The following is a 17,086-nucleotide window of genomic DNA, read 5'->3' as shown; positions in this document are numbered from 1 at the left end:
CGCAGGTTTTTGATCCAGGACTGGATCTTAGTGACCACGGATGCGAGTCTCCGAGGCTGGGGAGCAGTCACACAGGGGGAAAACTTCCAGGGAAGATGGTCAAGCCAGGAAATGTGTCTACACATAAACGTTCTGGAGTTAAGGGCCATTCACAACGGCCTTCTGCAAGCGGAACATCTTCTTTGCAATCGGTCCATCTTGATTCAGTCGGACAACATAACAGCAGTGGCGTACATAAACCGCCAGGGCAGAACAAAGAGCAGAGCGGCTATGGCAGAAGCCACAAAGGTTCTCCGTTGGGCGGAAAGGCATACAAGCACTCTGTCAGCGATCTTCATTCCAGGAGTGGACAACTGGGAAGCAGACTTCCTCAGCAAACACAATCTCCATCCAGGAGAGTGGGGTCTTCATCAAGAGGTCTTTGCAGAAGTGACAAGTCTTTGGCGAATTCCACAAATAGACAGAGATATTGTTCCAGGTTGAGAGATCCTCAAGCAATAGCAGTGGATGCCCTAGTGACACCGTGGTTGTTCCAGTCGATGTACGTGTTTCCTCCGCTTCCTCTCATTCCAAAAGTGATAAAGATCATAAGAAGAACAAAGGTTCAAGCGATCCTCATTGTTCCAAACTGGCCAAGAAGGGCTTGGTATCCAGATCTTCAGGAATTACTGGCCTCTTCCTCTGAGGGAGGATCTGTTGTAACAGAGTCCGTGCATGTTCCAAGACTTACCCCGACTTCGTTTGACGGCTTGGAGGTTGAACGCCGGATCCTAGCCCGACAGGGTATTCCCAAGGAAGTCATCCCCACTCTTATTCAGGCCAGAAAAGGAGTAACGTCTAAACATTACCACCGTATTTGGAGGAAATACGTGTCTTGGTGTGAATCCAAGAAGGCTCCTATGGAAGAATTTCAGTTAGGACATTTTCTCCATTTTCTACAAGCCGGTGTGGATGCAGGCCTAAAGTTGGGCTCCATTAAAGTACAAATTTCAGCCTTATCGGTTTTCTTCCAAAAACAATTGGCCTCCCTTCCAGAAGTTCAGACTTTTGTGAAAGGCATGTTGCACATCCAACCTTCCTTTGTGCCCCCTGTGGCACCATGGGATCTGAACGTGGTGTTGCAATTCCTTCAATCTCATTGGTTTGAACCTTTACAAAAGGTGGAGTTGAAATTCCTCACTTGGAAAGTGGTCATGCTGTTGGCCTTGGCATCCTCCAGGTGGGTGTCTGAATTGGCGGCCTTGTCTCAGAAGAGCCCTTATTTGATCTTCCATGAAGATAGAGCAGAGTTGCGGACTCGTCAGCAGTTTCTGCCGAAAGTGGTTTCGTCGTTCCACTTGAACCAACCTATTGTGGTGCCAGTGGCTACTGACGCCTTGCTGGAATCGAAGTTTCTCGATGTAGTAAGAGCTTTGAAAATGTATGTCGCCAGAACGGCTCAGTTTAGGAAAACAGGGGTTCTGTTTGTCCTATATGCTCACAATAAAATTGGGGCTCCTGCTTCCAAGCAGACTATTGCGCACTGGACCTGTCATACGATTCAGCAGGCTCATTCTACGGCTGGATTGCCGTTACCGAAATCGGTGAAGGCCCATTCTACCAGAAAGGTGGGCTTGTCCTGGGCGGCTGCCCGTGGGGGTCTCGGCATTGCAACTTTGCCGAGCGGCTACTTGGTCGGGTTCAAACACCTTTGCGAAGTTCTTCAAGTTTGATACCCTGGCTGATGAGGACCTCATGTTTGGTCAATCGGTGCTGCAGAGTCATCCGCACTCTCCCGCCCGTTCTAGAGCTTTGGTATAAACCCCATGGTTCTTGAAGTGACCCCAGCATCCTCTAGGACGTATGAGAAAATAGGATTTTAATACCTATCAGTAAATCCTTTTCTCTTAGTCCGTAGAGGATGCTCGGCGCCTGTCCCAGTGCGTACTGTATCTGCAGTTATTAGTTATGGTTACACACATGTTGTGTTACGTTATAGTCAGCCTGCTGCTGATGTTGTTCATGCCGTTGACTTGCGTTGTGTTAAATGCCATGTTGTACGGCGTGCTTGAGGTGTGAGCTGGTATGTATCTCACCTTAGTTTAACAATAAATCCTTTTCCTCGAAATGTCCGTCTCCCTGGGCACAGTTCCTATAACTGGAGTCTGGAGGAGGGGCATAGAGGGAGGAGCCAGTTCACACCCCTTTGAAAGTCTAAAAGTGCCCATGTCTCCTGCGGATCCCGTCTATACCCCATGGTTCTTGAAGTGACCCCAGCATCCTCTACGGACTAAGAGAAAAGGATTTACTGGTAGGTATTAAAATCCTATTTTATATCAGTTGTAAAAAGAAGAGAATTATAATTTTATTAGGTGTACCTTGGTATGAGAATCATAGTAATATGAGGTTTTGTCTTTATCCACATCAGCATACTGTAAGCAAAGGTTGTTTATTTAAAGAAAATTGTGAGGTAAAGATCACTAAAATGTGCTGCTCCCCAAGACCATGTTTTTATTTGTGTGTGTGTGTGTGTGTGTGTGTGTGTGTGTGTGTGTGTGTGTGTGTACATATGTATATATACATATATATATATATATATATATATATATATACATATACACACTCATTGGTCGAAGTGAAAATTTTGAAGTGACGGTATGGAAAAGTTTTGTTGTGCACTCCGGGAAAGGGGGCGTTGCCACTAAAAGGGGTGTGGCCTTAAGCCAAGTGTACCTCACCATATACCCTTTATACACATTATGAACCGCAATAGTAGGACCCCTTATACTATCTACTACTGGTTCCCCTTACATATTATACCACACAGTATGAGCCAAAATTCAATTTATAGCACATGATATGAGCCGAAATTCACATTATAGCACACGGTATGGGCTGAAATTCACATTATAGCACACGGTATGAGCCGAAATTCACATTATAGCACACGGTATGAGTCAAAATTCACATTATAGCACACAGTAAGAGCCAAAATTCACATTATAGCACACGGTATGAGCCAAAATTCACATTATAGCACACGGTATGAGCCAAAATTCACATTAAAGCACACAGTATGAGCCAAAATTCACATTATAGCATACAAAATGAGCCAAAATTCACATTATAGCACACAGAATGAGCCAAAATTCACATTATAGCACATGGTATGAGCCGAAATTCACATTATAGCACACAGAATGAGTCAAAATTCACATTATAGCACACAGTAAGAGCCAAAATTCACATTATAGCACACGGTATGAGCCAAAATTCACATTATAGCACACGGTATGAGCCAAAATTCACATTATAGCACACGGTATGAGCCAAAATTCACATTAAAGTACACAGTATGAGCCAAACTTCACATTATAGCATACAAAATGAGCCGAAATTCACATTATAGCACACAGAATGAGCCAAAATTCACATTATAGCACATGGTGTGAGCCGAAATTCACATTATAGCACACATAATGAGGCAAAATTCACATTATACCACACAGAATGAGCCAAAATTCAGATATGCCAGGTACAGCCAAATATACACATCAGACCAGGTACAGCCATGGCCACAGAAGAGCCCCATACACACATTACGCCACGTTAGAGCCCCTTACCTTATGCCACAGTCATAGTAGAGCCCCTTACACACATTATGGGGTATATTCAATTGGTGTCGAATCCTGCAGCGGATTTGACAGTTTTCCAACCCGACAGCATTCGACTGTCGAATCCCTCCATCCCGGTCACTGAATTCGACATATTCAATTTGAAATGGATTTGACACACCTCCGGTCGAAAAGGGACCAATGTTCGAATTGTGGGCGGCCCATATTCATCTTTCCGCGGTCCTCGACAGCTTAAAAAGGCTTGTTTGCTGTGTGCTCAGCAGCCATTTTGGGAACCTGCAGAGTGGAGTGAGGAGCTGCGGAGTGAACAATTTGGCTTTCCTTGCTGTGGTATCGTGCACTTTTGTGAACCTACACCCAGCAGACTTTCATCCAGGACAGACAGAAGACCTTCAACCAGCCCGGAGGAGAGTCGTTTTTGGTCCGGATTTGACATTTTTAGGTAAGTACCACATGTGGTATGGTGTTGCATGTAGGTGCTTGTGTAGTGTATGGGTGCTGTTTTGAATGCTTGGCTACTGTTTTTTATGAGGTTTGAGTGCAGCATGTAATGTTTGGGTGGGGGTGGGGGGTGCCATGAGGTGCACATGTGGTGCTGCTTTGGAGTGTTTGGGGTATGTTTAACATGTGTACAGATGTTTTATTTTATGCTTAGGTCCTGTTTTATTGCAGCATGATTGTGTCTTTAGTGGACTTTTGGGGTGTTTGGGTGTGGTTTAACTGTTTTTTTTTTAAATGTGCTAATGTGTTTTTTTGTCATGCTTGACGACTGGTTTAATTGCAGCATGCCATGTTGGACTGCAGGGGTGGCTTTAGTGGACTTTGGGTGTGGTTTTACTGTTTTTTGAAATGTGCTAATGTATTTTTTTTTGTCATGCTTGACCACTGGTTTAATTACAGCATGCCATGCTCGGGTGCAGGGGTGGCTTTAGTGGACTGTGGGTGTGGTTTTACTGTTTTTTTAAATATGCTAATGTGTTTTTTTTCTGTCATGCTTGACGACTGGTTTAATTGCAGCATGCCTTGTTGGGGTGGAGGGGTGGCTTTAGTGGACTTTGGGTGTGGTTTTACTGTTTCTTGAAATGTGCTAATGTGTTTTTTCTGTCATGCTTGACCACTGGTTTAATTGCAGCATGCCGTTGGGGTACAGGGGTGGCTTTAGTGGACTTTTGGAGTGTTTGGGTGGGGTTTTATTTAATGTGTGCTGGTGTGTTTCTAATTACTGGAATTTTTGTAGCATGCAAGGTAGCGGTGACTTTAGTATACTTGGGTGTTTAGCTGCTGTTTTTGTATTTTATAAATGTGTGGGTTTTTTTGGTATTTAAACTTGAGGTGCCTGGTGGGTCTGTGTTATATTTTTGTGGTGTTTGGTTGTGTTTTGGGATACATATGTTTAATTTTTAACATTTTTGTAAATTTTATTTACAACAGGAATGTTCAGGGAAAAGCGCCCCCGCGCCCCCCCCTTCCCCCCACTCCTCAGAAAACTCACTGGACAGCAATGAGGAGTGGACCCCGACCCAGGAGGAGGAGATGGCCGACCAGCCAAGGTCATCCAGCAAGCAGCCGAGGTCCTCAAGGGACCAAGGCCGTAGGAGGAAAAAGAAAAGTAGAAGACATGTAATTATAAGTTACTTTCTGCGCCTGCAGCCACACTAGCCTACACCTTGCCACGCCCACGAGCCACCAGGGACACTGACACACACTGAGGCACAGCTACAGGTCATTGATATTGTACTAATTGCATTTAATTTATTTTCCTAAAAGCCAACAAGCCAGCCAGTGGATCAGTCAGACAAGGAAGCCTCTGGAGAAGAAACAGGGCAGAAGATTCCACGTGGACCTCGGTATACCGAGGTGGAAAACCGTTCTGTACAGACCAAAGGCACAGACAACAGCAGCAAAGGCAAAGAGGTAGATCTGGGAGGCCATCGCGGATGAAGTCACTGCAGTATCTGGAAATCGTTGAGACACCAGAAACTGCATAAAGCGTTACAGTAACTGCCATAGACCAAGAAAAAAAAAAGGAATTCAGCGCCGACACGAGACAACAGCCGGAGATGGTCTGGCTTTGAATTTCAAGTGGCTGCCCTGGGAGGAAGTCATCAAAAGGTGCATGAACCCTGTCATGGTCAAAGGAGTTCCACCAGCCCTGCTGGCTTTCCCCTAGGAGGAAGAACCGCCCAGAAGACGAAAGACGGCGGGAGCCCAGCAGTCCAAAAGGAGGCGTGATGGTAAGAATTCATTGAAATGTGCTATTATTAATTTTCTTTGCTAAAGTGTGTTTCTCCCTTTCCCTAGACACGCCTGCCCAGAGGACATCACCAGCGTGCAGACCATCACCTGCGCGCCGGACATCACCAGCGTGCAGACCATCACCTGCGCACCAGATATCACCAGCACGCAGACCATCACCTGCGCGCCGGACATCACCAGCGCACAGACCATCACCTGTGCGCCGGACATCACCTGTGTGCCAAATATCAGCAGTATGCAGAACTTCACCTGCGCGCAGGGCATCACCAGTTTGGGACCAATCCTCCAGGAGCTCAGAGACTGTGACACAAGAGCCTCAAGAATCAGAAAGCATGACCCTTTATACTGTGGACCCATCACCCAACCTGTTTGAGTCCTCAGGATTCACGGATGAGACTTTTCAAGGGTTTGATGCCAGCCGTGCCGACGCGTCAATCCCAAGCCAAGAAATGTCTCAAGATTTGAGGCCCGGAGAAGCTCCTGGAGCATCGGCACCACTGGATGCAGAAGGTTAATATATGAATCCATTGTGAGCTTTTTTTTATTTACTAACTTTTTTAAAAATACTTTTGTAAACAGAGGTGCCACAGACCAGCTGCGGATTTGCATCAGGGATTGGTCCCTACGTCAGGCTGGATCTGTTACAGGAAGAGTCGGATGATGAGGTGGATGTGCAGCAGCCCACAGTTTCTGCACCCCTGCGTAAGTAATTAGATAAATATAACTTTTTTAAGAAACTTAAACGTTTGTGATCCTTAAAACATATGTGGGAATGGACTTCTAATTTTTTTTACATTTTCTTCAGTTGCACAAGTGAGAGACATTCAGCAAGGGCAGGATCCCTCAAGAGTTGAGGGTAAACAACCTGGCATCAGAGATGCAGCAGCACCAGGACAGTTTTCGGGATGTCGTCAACACCAGACTGGAGGCCATTGAGAAGTCAATGGAGAAGATGGCCTACAGTATGGTTGCAATGCAAAATACCATGACGAACATCATGGGTGAAATGACAAAGAACAGGCACGAAGAACACAGGGTGATTCTGGACATCCTCCACATTCTGGTGACATCCATCAACAAGCTGGTGGAGAACACAGCATGTGAGTCACAAAGCTTCCAGAACATGTCGGAGATCCAGCAACAGACAGCTTCAAACTCACAGCTCATCGCAACGGTTCTCCAGTTGATCTACGACAAACTCCCAGGGACAGGTCAACAACATGTCGTTCAACCACCACCTCCACCACTACCATCCACACTGACACCTCCTGCCCTTGCTCCACCACAACCCTGTTACAGACAGTCACAGCAGTACCAAGGGTATGCAGGGATGTACCCCGTCTACCAGATGCCTCCACCACCAACATGGACACCGGCCTCAACAGCTACACGAGCACACCCACCAAAGCTATCGCAACGCCCTCTACAGCCACCAAGGGGAAGAGGATCAGGACAGCCCCCACACACGATAGCGCGGTCGTATTTTTTCATTATTTAAAATTTTATTTTTCAGTGCTTCCCTTTTTTTCTCCCTCCCATTAGTTTGTTTTTTCTTTGTATTATTTTTATGTAATATGTATTCCCCCCCTCCTCTGAGTGGGTACTACCAAGGAGCTATGTGTAGCCATACATGCGTGGGCATATATGAATGTGGTAAAGCAGAGCCGGATTAAGTCGCTGGGGGGCCCGGGATACTTAAAACATTGGGGCCCCTATTCAAGAGAGGAGGAGGAGGACGACGGGGGGGGAAGGCGGTCACTCACATACCATCCAGTGAACGAAATGCGTTCCCGTCTCCGCCAACCGCAGAGACAGCAGAGCGACGGCTCAGCTCTCCAATCATGTATGAATGAAGCAGCCTGCCGCTCAGCCATTGGGGCAGCCTACTTCACTTATACGTTATTGGACAGCTGAGCCGTCGCTCAGCTGTCTTGTTTGTACGGCCGCTGCTGCAGTGCGAATAAGAGCACAACACCACAGATCGGATCGGAAGAGAGATCCGATCTGTGGTGTGACAGGGGGCCCTTTTGGGAAGGGGGGCCCGGGGGTACGTATCCCCGGGACCCCCCCCCACCCCCCTTAATCCGGCTCTGTGGTAAAGGATGAAAGCTCCTTGTGGTTACATATATGATGGGCCAAAGAGCATATCTAATATCACATTTATTTTTATTTTTTAAGAAATACACCTCTGTAAAAAAGTTGTGTAACTTGAGCATTCTCTTTTGTGTAACTTGAGCATTCACATATTTTTTAAATTCTTCAGGGATGGTCGACAAAGAGGCATGGACATCGTTGTTCGAGGTGACTTTACAATGGTGAGTAATGGCATGTTTCACTTTACACACACTTACACAAACCCTGACCCGCCTGCACTTGTGGAGCCACAGTCCAGCAATGGGTTTTGGCTGGGCTATGTGGTTCCACAAGCGCAGGCGGGTCAAAGTACAGACCACTGACACCACGACTCCTCCACCTTGACCCGCCTGCACTTGTGTAGCAACACAGTTCATTAATGGGTGTTGGCTGGACTGTGTGGTTCCAGAAATGTTCTTGGGAAATATGGAATGTGAACGTGACATCATTACAGTGCCCTTTACTTAAGTCTGATTCTCTATTTTTTTCAGAAATATACACAAGAACAAGGAATGTATGAAGAACAAACGCTTTTTTGTTTTTTTTTAGAAAAATTTATTTTTTATGAACAATAAAAAAACCACTGTTTATTTTTCTTCAATAAAATGTTTAATTGAGAAGTTTTGTGTTTTTCTTTAAAATATTGTAAAAGTGGGCATTTAAGGGGTGTGAGGGTATTGAAGGTCTTGAGGTAGGCCGGCATGGTAGCGGGGGTGAGCTCCACTATCCACAAGGTCAGAGGTACAGTCCATGGAAAACCTGTGGAAGAGAAAAATAGTATTATTTACAAGGTACTTCAAAAGGTGACATCCCTCCTGAAAAAGAAGAACAGCAGGTGCAACCAACAACACACAAGTAACACTGACATCAGGGAGGTTGGGGTCCAGCATCTCACCTGGAGGGTGTCTTTTGTAACATTGCAGTGGGGGAAGGCCCACATCACAAGTAGGCCGTCATGGTAGAGGAGGGACTTTAGCATCACTTTACACCGGAGAGGATGCTTGGAAGGGCTACTCTGTGAAACAAGTGGAAGAGAAAAATAGTATTATTTTATTTACAAGGTACTTCAAAAGGTGACATCCCTCCTGAAACAGAAGAACAGCAGGAGCAAGCAACAAAACACAGGTAACACTGACATCTGGGATGTTGGGGTCCAGCACCTCACCTGGAGGCTATTTTAGGTAACATTGCAGTAGGGGAAGGTCCACATCACAAGTAGGCCATCATGGTAGAGGGGGGACTTTAGCATCATTTTACACTAGAGAGGGTACTTGGAAGGGCTACTCCATGAAACCTATGGAATAGAAAAATAGTATTATTTACAAGGTACTTCAAAGCATGACATCCTTCCTGAAAAAAGAAGAACAGCAGATGCAAGTAACAACACACACATAACACTGACATCAGGGAGGTTGGGGTCCAGCATTTCACCTGGAGGGTGTCTTTTGTAACATCGCTGTGGGAGAGATCCACATCACAAGTCGGCCGTCATGGTAGAAGGCCACTTTACACAGAACAGGATTCAAAAAATGGGTAAACACACCCAACTGGTAACTGGCAAACACTCGTCAATGGGACACCTTCAACTTGACGTAGATTAGGGATAAACAGGATGCTGGCTGTCAACAGGACAGAACTCTGGAATTAAAAAAAATATTTTTTTATATAAATATAAATTAACACTGATTTACAAAAAATATAAAAAATAAATACAATTATACTCACAGGATGAGGAAAAGAATGTCTGGGTTAGATGGCTTCTCGCTTTATCTCCTTCATCCATACCCACAGGTGGAGCAGAAGAATGATTCCCGTTGCGGAAAACCCTGCGATGAATAGTGACCGACAAATGGTTTGCGACACAAATTTTGTGTAGGATACAACATGCATTAATTATGCCACAAACCTTCGCCGGGGAGTATAAAAGAGAACCGCTGGAAGAGTCTAAACTTCTAAACCGGCTTTTAAGTACACCAAAGGCACACTCAATTACTCCCTGAATGTAATGTGTCTCTCTTGGTACTGTTCTTAGGCTTCACCTACAGAGTTAGACAATGGGGTCAAGAGCCAAGGTTTGTTAGGGTAACCTGCATCGCCTATGAAAAAAAATGGTGGTTAATATTAAAATAAATTAAAAAATATATATATATATTACCTAACAGCCAGCCATCCGGGATTTTTCCTGTCTCAAATTCATGAAAACAGCGATGACTGGCTTAGGATGAAGGAGTCATAAGATGACCCAGGAAATCCCACAAATATATTTGTAAAAAACATTTTTGCATCACAGACCGCCTGAGCATTCATGGAATAGAAGCGTTTTCGGTTCTGAAAACATTCTTCTGAATTCTTGGGCGGTCTGAATTGCACATGCGTACAATCGCGCCCAGAACATTGGGGAATTTAAATTAATTGTAAAAGCCAATTTTGATCTCATGCCATCCGCTGTCCATATCTGGGAATTTAATGAACTGGGTCACTAATTTGCGGAATGCCTTAATGACCTGGGTTAAAGAGCGCGACAGTGTCAGTTGTAAAAAAAACGCATGTTCGAGACAAAGTAGGCTGGAATGTGCCTGACGCCAAAAAATGTAATGTAGCCAGCAGTTTCTGGAAACCACTGACTGCCTGATTTGCAAGTCTGCACACTGTTATTCATTTAAAAAAAAAAATTCAGGGTCAGTGGAAAAGTGCCGGTATGCCATACCATTGCATTCTGGCCCAATTTGACTAGTGTATATAGGCGCACACACACACACATTACACACAATAAACTATACTTTTAATATAAATTGAATATAAATTGCATCATTTGATATCAGTTTTTTTCATTAGTCATAGGGCAATCACTAAAGTCTCTTACAAGACGTGTTTTGTCAGATAAGACTTATAGGTTTGAAAAAAAGCCACAGTATGTCACGCAGCACAGCTATTCGAAAAAAATGGATTGAAAAAAAGGTATTACACAGTGTTAAATCCTGGTAGTTATTGTGACATTGATAAATATTATAAGGCTAATAAAGGACAGTTTAAAAGATCGGAGATTAAAAAATGGCTTCAAGATGCCTATACGTTGCATAAACCGGCACGAAAAACCTATAAAGGGAACATGATTTGCATATCGGATATAAATCAGCAATGGCAATGCAATCTAGTCTCGCTCATAGACCTCGCGAAGTACAATGATGGTTTTAAATACATATTAACCATTATAGATATTTTCAGTAAGAGAGCATGGGCCGTCAGTCTAACAACCAAGAACACTACAACAGTCTATCGCTTTCGGAAAAAATATTCCAGCAGAACTGTGTGCCAAAGAAATTGTAAACTGACCGCGGTAAAGAGTTTCTAAACAAGGTCCTAAAAAAGTATTAGAAAGATACGGTATACAGCATTTTGTGACCAATAATGATGTGAAAGCAGCTGTTATAGAACGCTTCAATAGGACTTTAAAATACGTATTTGGTGCTATTTCACAGCTCAGAATACCTACAGATATATAGATGTTTTACAAAATTTCATATACAGTTATAATAACACATACCATAGAACGATTAAGTGTATGCCGAGCAAAGTAACACCATCTAACTCTTTGAGAATTTTCAAGACGACATACAGTGATTGCTTTAGAACTAAGAAAATTCCAATATGATTAGCCGTTGGTGATCATGTACGTATTTCCAAATTTAAGGATATATTTCAGAAAGGATATGAACAGAATTTTTCTGAGGAAATATTTGTAATATGCTGCGTGAATACTAAAGGTCTTAAGCCGCTTTACATGCTGGTGGACCTCTACAGCGAAGCTATTACCTGTAGTTTTTACCCCGAAGACCTTCAAATTGTACCAAAAAACTATAATAGAAAAAAAAAAACGGTCAGTGGCCAGAAATATGCGTTAGTCAAATTTAACAGCCGGGTCGACGCATCAAAGATAAAAGATATTTAAAAAGCGGCGCTCTCTAAACAAGGTGAGTAATGGATGACAAATTGTCCTACATAACCTTGCCGAGTAATGCCTCAGCAGAAACATTTCCGCTAAATAGGGTTTCTAACTATACAACAAAACTGTCAAAGACGATAGACTTAACCGGTGAGTGGGAAGTCGCTCTTATAATACCCACACACTTGGAATACATTGGATTTACAAGATTGTAGGCTGCAAATATCATGGGGTGGCACATCGGATCAGCCAGTGGCGAGAGTCATGAGTGTGTGCATTAAACCTGGTTTTTATGAAACAATCGATGCACTACTGAATGTAATCAACACGGAAATTGAGCAACAGAAACTGGATGTTGGATTAAGACTAATGTAAGACTAATGTATGATCCATTTGAACGTATTGTAAAATGTGACAGTAAGCAGATGTGGATACTGGGTTTACAGCCTAAAACTAAGATTTCCAAACTATGTGCCTACATCAAAGGGGTCAATATATGTTGTATGTGTACACTGACATTATTGAACACCAGAGAGTCGGGGACAGTTATGTACCACTGCTGCGCACTGCTGAAATTAAGGGCTGTAACAATGAGATGGTCACAATTCGATATGAGAAGCCCGATTACATGCCTTTGTGCAAAGCGGATTTTGACACGATAACCATAGAGATAAAGAAGTATCAGAACAAGAACATTTCATTTAAGTTTGGGAAAACGATCGTGAAACTACACTCTAGACGACGCAAAACCGATTTTTATTAAATTGACAGAATGGTTGTCGTTAAAAACTATGGTGATCCGGCATTGTACGCGCAATATTATAAAGCGCAAGCCGGTAATGGTTTACCGGGATTTCACGGCAGTGCGTACATGTATGGTTGTGGTTTAGGTGGTATTTTTCGAAGCCTGTTCAGAAAAGCAGTGCCTCTTTTCCGAATAGGCCTAGAATTGGCTACCACACGTGAAAAGTGCTGCACGTAATATCGCAAAAGACGTCATCGGACAAGCCACAGTGGCCTTAATGAATAAATTACATGCAATGAATCAAGCAAAAGAAGATGGTTCTGGTTTAATATATACAAGAAAAGGTGTGGCTAAAAGAAAACAGAAGCGGTCGACAGCACTTCCTCCTTGGTGTATGCTGCTTTTAAACAAAAACAGGATTTGTCGAAACTTAAATAAAAAAAGAAAATCAACATGAGGGGTTGGTGATATTTTTAACCATGTCTTTCATACACAATGAGTCCGTTGAATGTGCAAAATCAGAGCTGGATCTTTTTGACGTGCCACCAACGCAAACTAGCATGGAGAAAAGTCTATACGTCGAAGTTCAACCTTTAGCAGCGTTTAGTGTCGACCTAGTTACTGTCGACCTAGAGACCGGATACCCAACACCAGATATCTCTGTAATGCAGATGTATATCATTTTGCCTTTTCATATTCTGATAATTTGTTATTCTGTAGTATGTTGACAATCTCGGGTGGGAATAAACCGCTTAGTAAACGGTACTCATCTAGCATATTGGTTCTTAAATCAACCAGTAAATAGCCATAAGGTCTAGCCATTCTATTTTCAAAAGCATCTAGAAAGGAAAATACTCTGGCCCTTGTACCGGGCGATAACTACCACATAACTCAGAAGCGTTACTCAACACCCGCCATACATTGGTTGATGTACATAGAACACAAAAAAGGCACAAAAATAAGGCACACTTTACAAGGTGGTGAAAATAAAGTTGGAAAGTATTACCTGGATGGTTATGCCATGATTAATGGCGTACCCACGGCATTTGAATTCTAGGGTTGTTTTTATCATGGTTGTGGTGCGTGTTACAATGCCCGTGATGAAAACAAACTGACTAAAATGACCTATGGTCAACTGCAACACAAGATGCAGGTGAGAAACTTTCTTAAACGATGCAGTTTTCATGTCCACGTCATTTGGCAATGTGAATGGAAAACATTTTTAGAGTCTGATGAGAGTCTACAGTATTTTCTGAAGGGTAAAAAGTTACCAGAGCCCTTGGACCCACGTGCAGCACTTTATGGTGGTCATACAAATGCCATAAAGCTGTATCACAAAATACAACAAGACGAGCAGATACACTACTATGATTTTACCAGTCTGTACCTATTTGTCAACAAAACCAAAACTTATCCAATACAGCATCCGAAAATTATATATCATGATTTTGAGGATGTTACAACATATTTCGGTATTGCCAACTTAAAAGTGAACCCACCCAGGGGTCTTTTCTTTCCGGTTCTACCTGTTAAAATGCGTGGTAAACTTATGTTTCCTTTATGTCGCACATGCGCTGAGTCTGGGCAGACAGAGGCTTGTGTCCATAATAAAGAAAGCAGGGCAATCACAGTTACGTTGTGTACTCCTGAGTTAAAACTTGCTGTAGACAAGGGGTACAAAGTGTGTAAAATCTATGAGGTGTGGCAATTTGATGAACGATCTGACGGTATTAATGCACGGTATGAGAAAAGCTGTGAAATACTATTGAGTAAAATGACGTATTCTAAACACATCACAAGCTGGAATACTAAAGGTTGTGCTGTACCAGTATCCATCATGCTGGATTTAATAAGAAGCATTACGCAAAACCATAGCGTGTCGAGTCGTAATACGCCAAATGGTTGGCATGAATTTATGCGTGCTATGTCTGAATTAAATTTACCGTCCACTGTAGTTGCTAATGTCGCAAATAGACTACAACTAGACCATTTAAAAGCAGAGACATACGCCGGATCTGATGGCACTGTCACAGAACCAGCACCGCTACAACCCCTTAAAAAAAGACGTATAAATGTTCTAAATTCCCCCAGCCTAACAACACCGCATGGCTACTTACTACCTAGGAAAAGAGCTGTAGGTCTGTTTCAGGAATCACAGTGGCTGACTCTATAGCGTATAACTATTTTATATTGATTTTGTTTTTTTGTATATTAGAATTTGTGATTATTTTGTTCCATGATATTTGTTTTGTAATAATACTAAATTGTGTTAACTCATAGTTGATATTTGTTTTGTAATAATAGTACATTGTGTTAATTCATATTTTACATGTAAAGAAACGCTGTGTAATAATAATGCCACAGCTCTGTATCTGTAAATAAACTTTTTATGATCCAATAAAAATATGGTTATGATTTAGAAAAAACTCTGTTTTGTTCTTTGATTCTAATCAGTGAATTTGAAAGAAACCTGCAATCACACAGCATAAAGTTTAAAACAATGGTGGTCATTCTGAGTTGTTCGCTCGCTAGCTGCTTTTAGCAGCCGTGCAAATGCTATGCCGCCGCCCACTGGGAGTGTATTTTAGCTTAGCAGAAGTGCGAACGAAAGGATCGCAGAGTGGCTACAAAGTTTTTTTGTGCAGTTTCTGAGTAGCTCTAAACCTACTCAGCGCTTGCGATCACTTCAGACTATTCAGTTCCTGTTTTGACGTCACAAACACGCCCTGCATTCGCCCAGCCACGCCTACGTTTTTTCGAACACTCTGTGAAAATGGTCAGTTGACACCAAAAAAACACCCACTTCATGTCAATAATTCTGCTGTCAGCAGTGCGAATGAAAAGCTTCGTTAGACCCTGTGTGAAATGACATCGGCCGTTGTAAAAGTACGTCACGCGTGCGCATTGCGCCGCATACGTATGCTCAGAAGTGCTGTTTTTTTGCCTCATCGCTGCACAGCGAACGAATGCAGCTAGCAATCAACTCGGAATGATTATTTATTTATTTTAAACTCAACATAGTTATACCACATTGTACATAAAATGCGTCAAACACAGCGGTTATTACAACAAGTTACACAGTTCTGTATATATTTATCCATATAATGACTCAGACAATGACTTCTTGGCATACGCTTTACAAAGTTTGAAACTAAACGATCATTACGTTTTGTATCATTACTAAACCTGGTCAAGAAATCCTCATGTTTGTAGTTTTTACACATAAAAAATATAAAGTAGATACAATATTGACCATACACATCGCTTGAAAAAGCTTGCAACTGACTTTTTGGTGGCGAATACTTTTTGAATTAAAATGTAAAAAATTGATTAGATTCTTTGGGAAAATGGAACTGTCTGGGGAGAGGCCATAAGAATAAAAAAAATAATAAATGCCATACTCATTAAAATAAACAGCCAACCAGTGTTCACCAGGTTGTTCACTAGTATGAGTATTGATTACAAATGCGCAAGGGTATTGTGTAAGTTTACCGTCCAGTAACATGTCACATGGATAGGTTCCTTTAAAAACATGTTGCGTGATTGGCATCGCATACAGAATGCAATTTATGTGTAATGTGTTCATTTTTCAACAGTGTAATAGCGCTTGCTAAAATATGCGAAAAACAAAAAGAAATGAATTAATTTATAATCGTACAACACATCGCGCCTTTGATTAATCTCAATGATATTATTAAATAAAGCGTATATTATTACATTGACTGTCCGGTCCAACACTTCTGCAAAGCGGAATTCTGCACGTAAATTGCCTGTTCTTATTAACGATAGGTGTTCCACACACTCCTGTTCAGGCGACAGATCAAAAGTGAAAAGCGTGTAACCATCGATGTACTCTTCGCGGTCAATCAGTATACCAGAATCTGATTTCTGCTTATTTGCAACCTCAGATGATTGCAGAAAAAATGGTGACCATACATACATACAAACAAGCACATCAAATGGATGGTTAGGTTGTGGATCAACTTTGATCTACGGTCCTTTCACAAATAGTTTCCTCGGATAATTTCCAGCAAGGAAAAAGATATATAAAGTGCATATAGTGAAGTACAATTAAAAATGTAATGTATAATCACATATCACACACAATAAAACAAACAATTTAGCAGTATATGGGTATCCACACAGAGAGTCCAACAATAGGCAATTACCAGAGGTAGGTGAGAACTGTCCTGCGGCAATTCTTAAAAGCATAGGGGTTATATTTCCACGGCAACCGCAGGAGCTTCTCCACCGCCCGTCTGGTCTTTCACACTGGATCTCCCTGTCTTTCTTTCAAATGAAGCCAATGCTTTTCTACCCTTTACATCGGGTCTTTATCAAGGCATCTGGCAGAATTATTTGCAACCTGTATGAGCGACATGTACTCATGCACCG

General features: G+C 42.4%; 1 protein-coding gene across 3 annotated transcripts in view; it reads left to right on the top strand.

The window, feature by feature from the left end:
• NKD2 (NKD inhibitor of WNT signaling pathway 2) overlaps positions 1-17,086 on the top strand; it is a 389,897-nt gene that overhangs the window by 175,438 nt on the left and 197,373 nt on the right. The window lies entirely within an intron of this gene.

Source organism: Pseudophryne corroboree, chromosome 5 (genome assembly GCF_028390025.1).
Source record: "Pseudophryne corroboree isolate aPseCor3 chromosome 5, aPseCor3.hap2, whole genome shotgun sequence".
NCBI classification, from domain to species: Eukaryota; Metazoa; Chordata; class Amphibia; order Anura; family Myobatrachidae; genus Pseudophryne; species Pseudophryne corroboree.
This window is presented reverse-complemented; position numbering and strand designations above follow the sequence as displayed.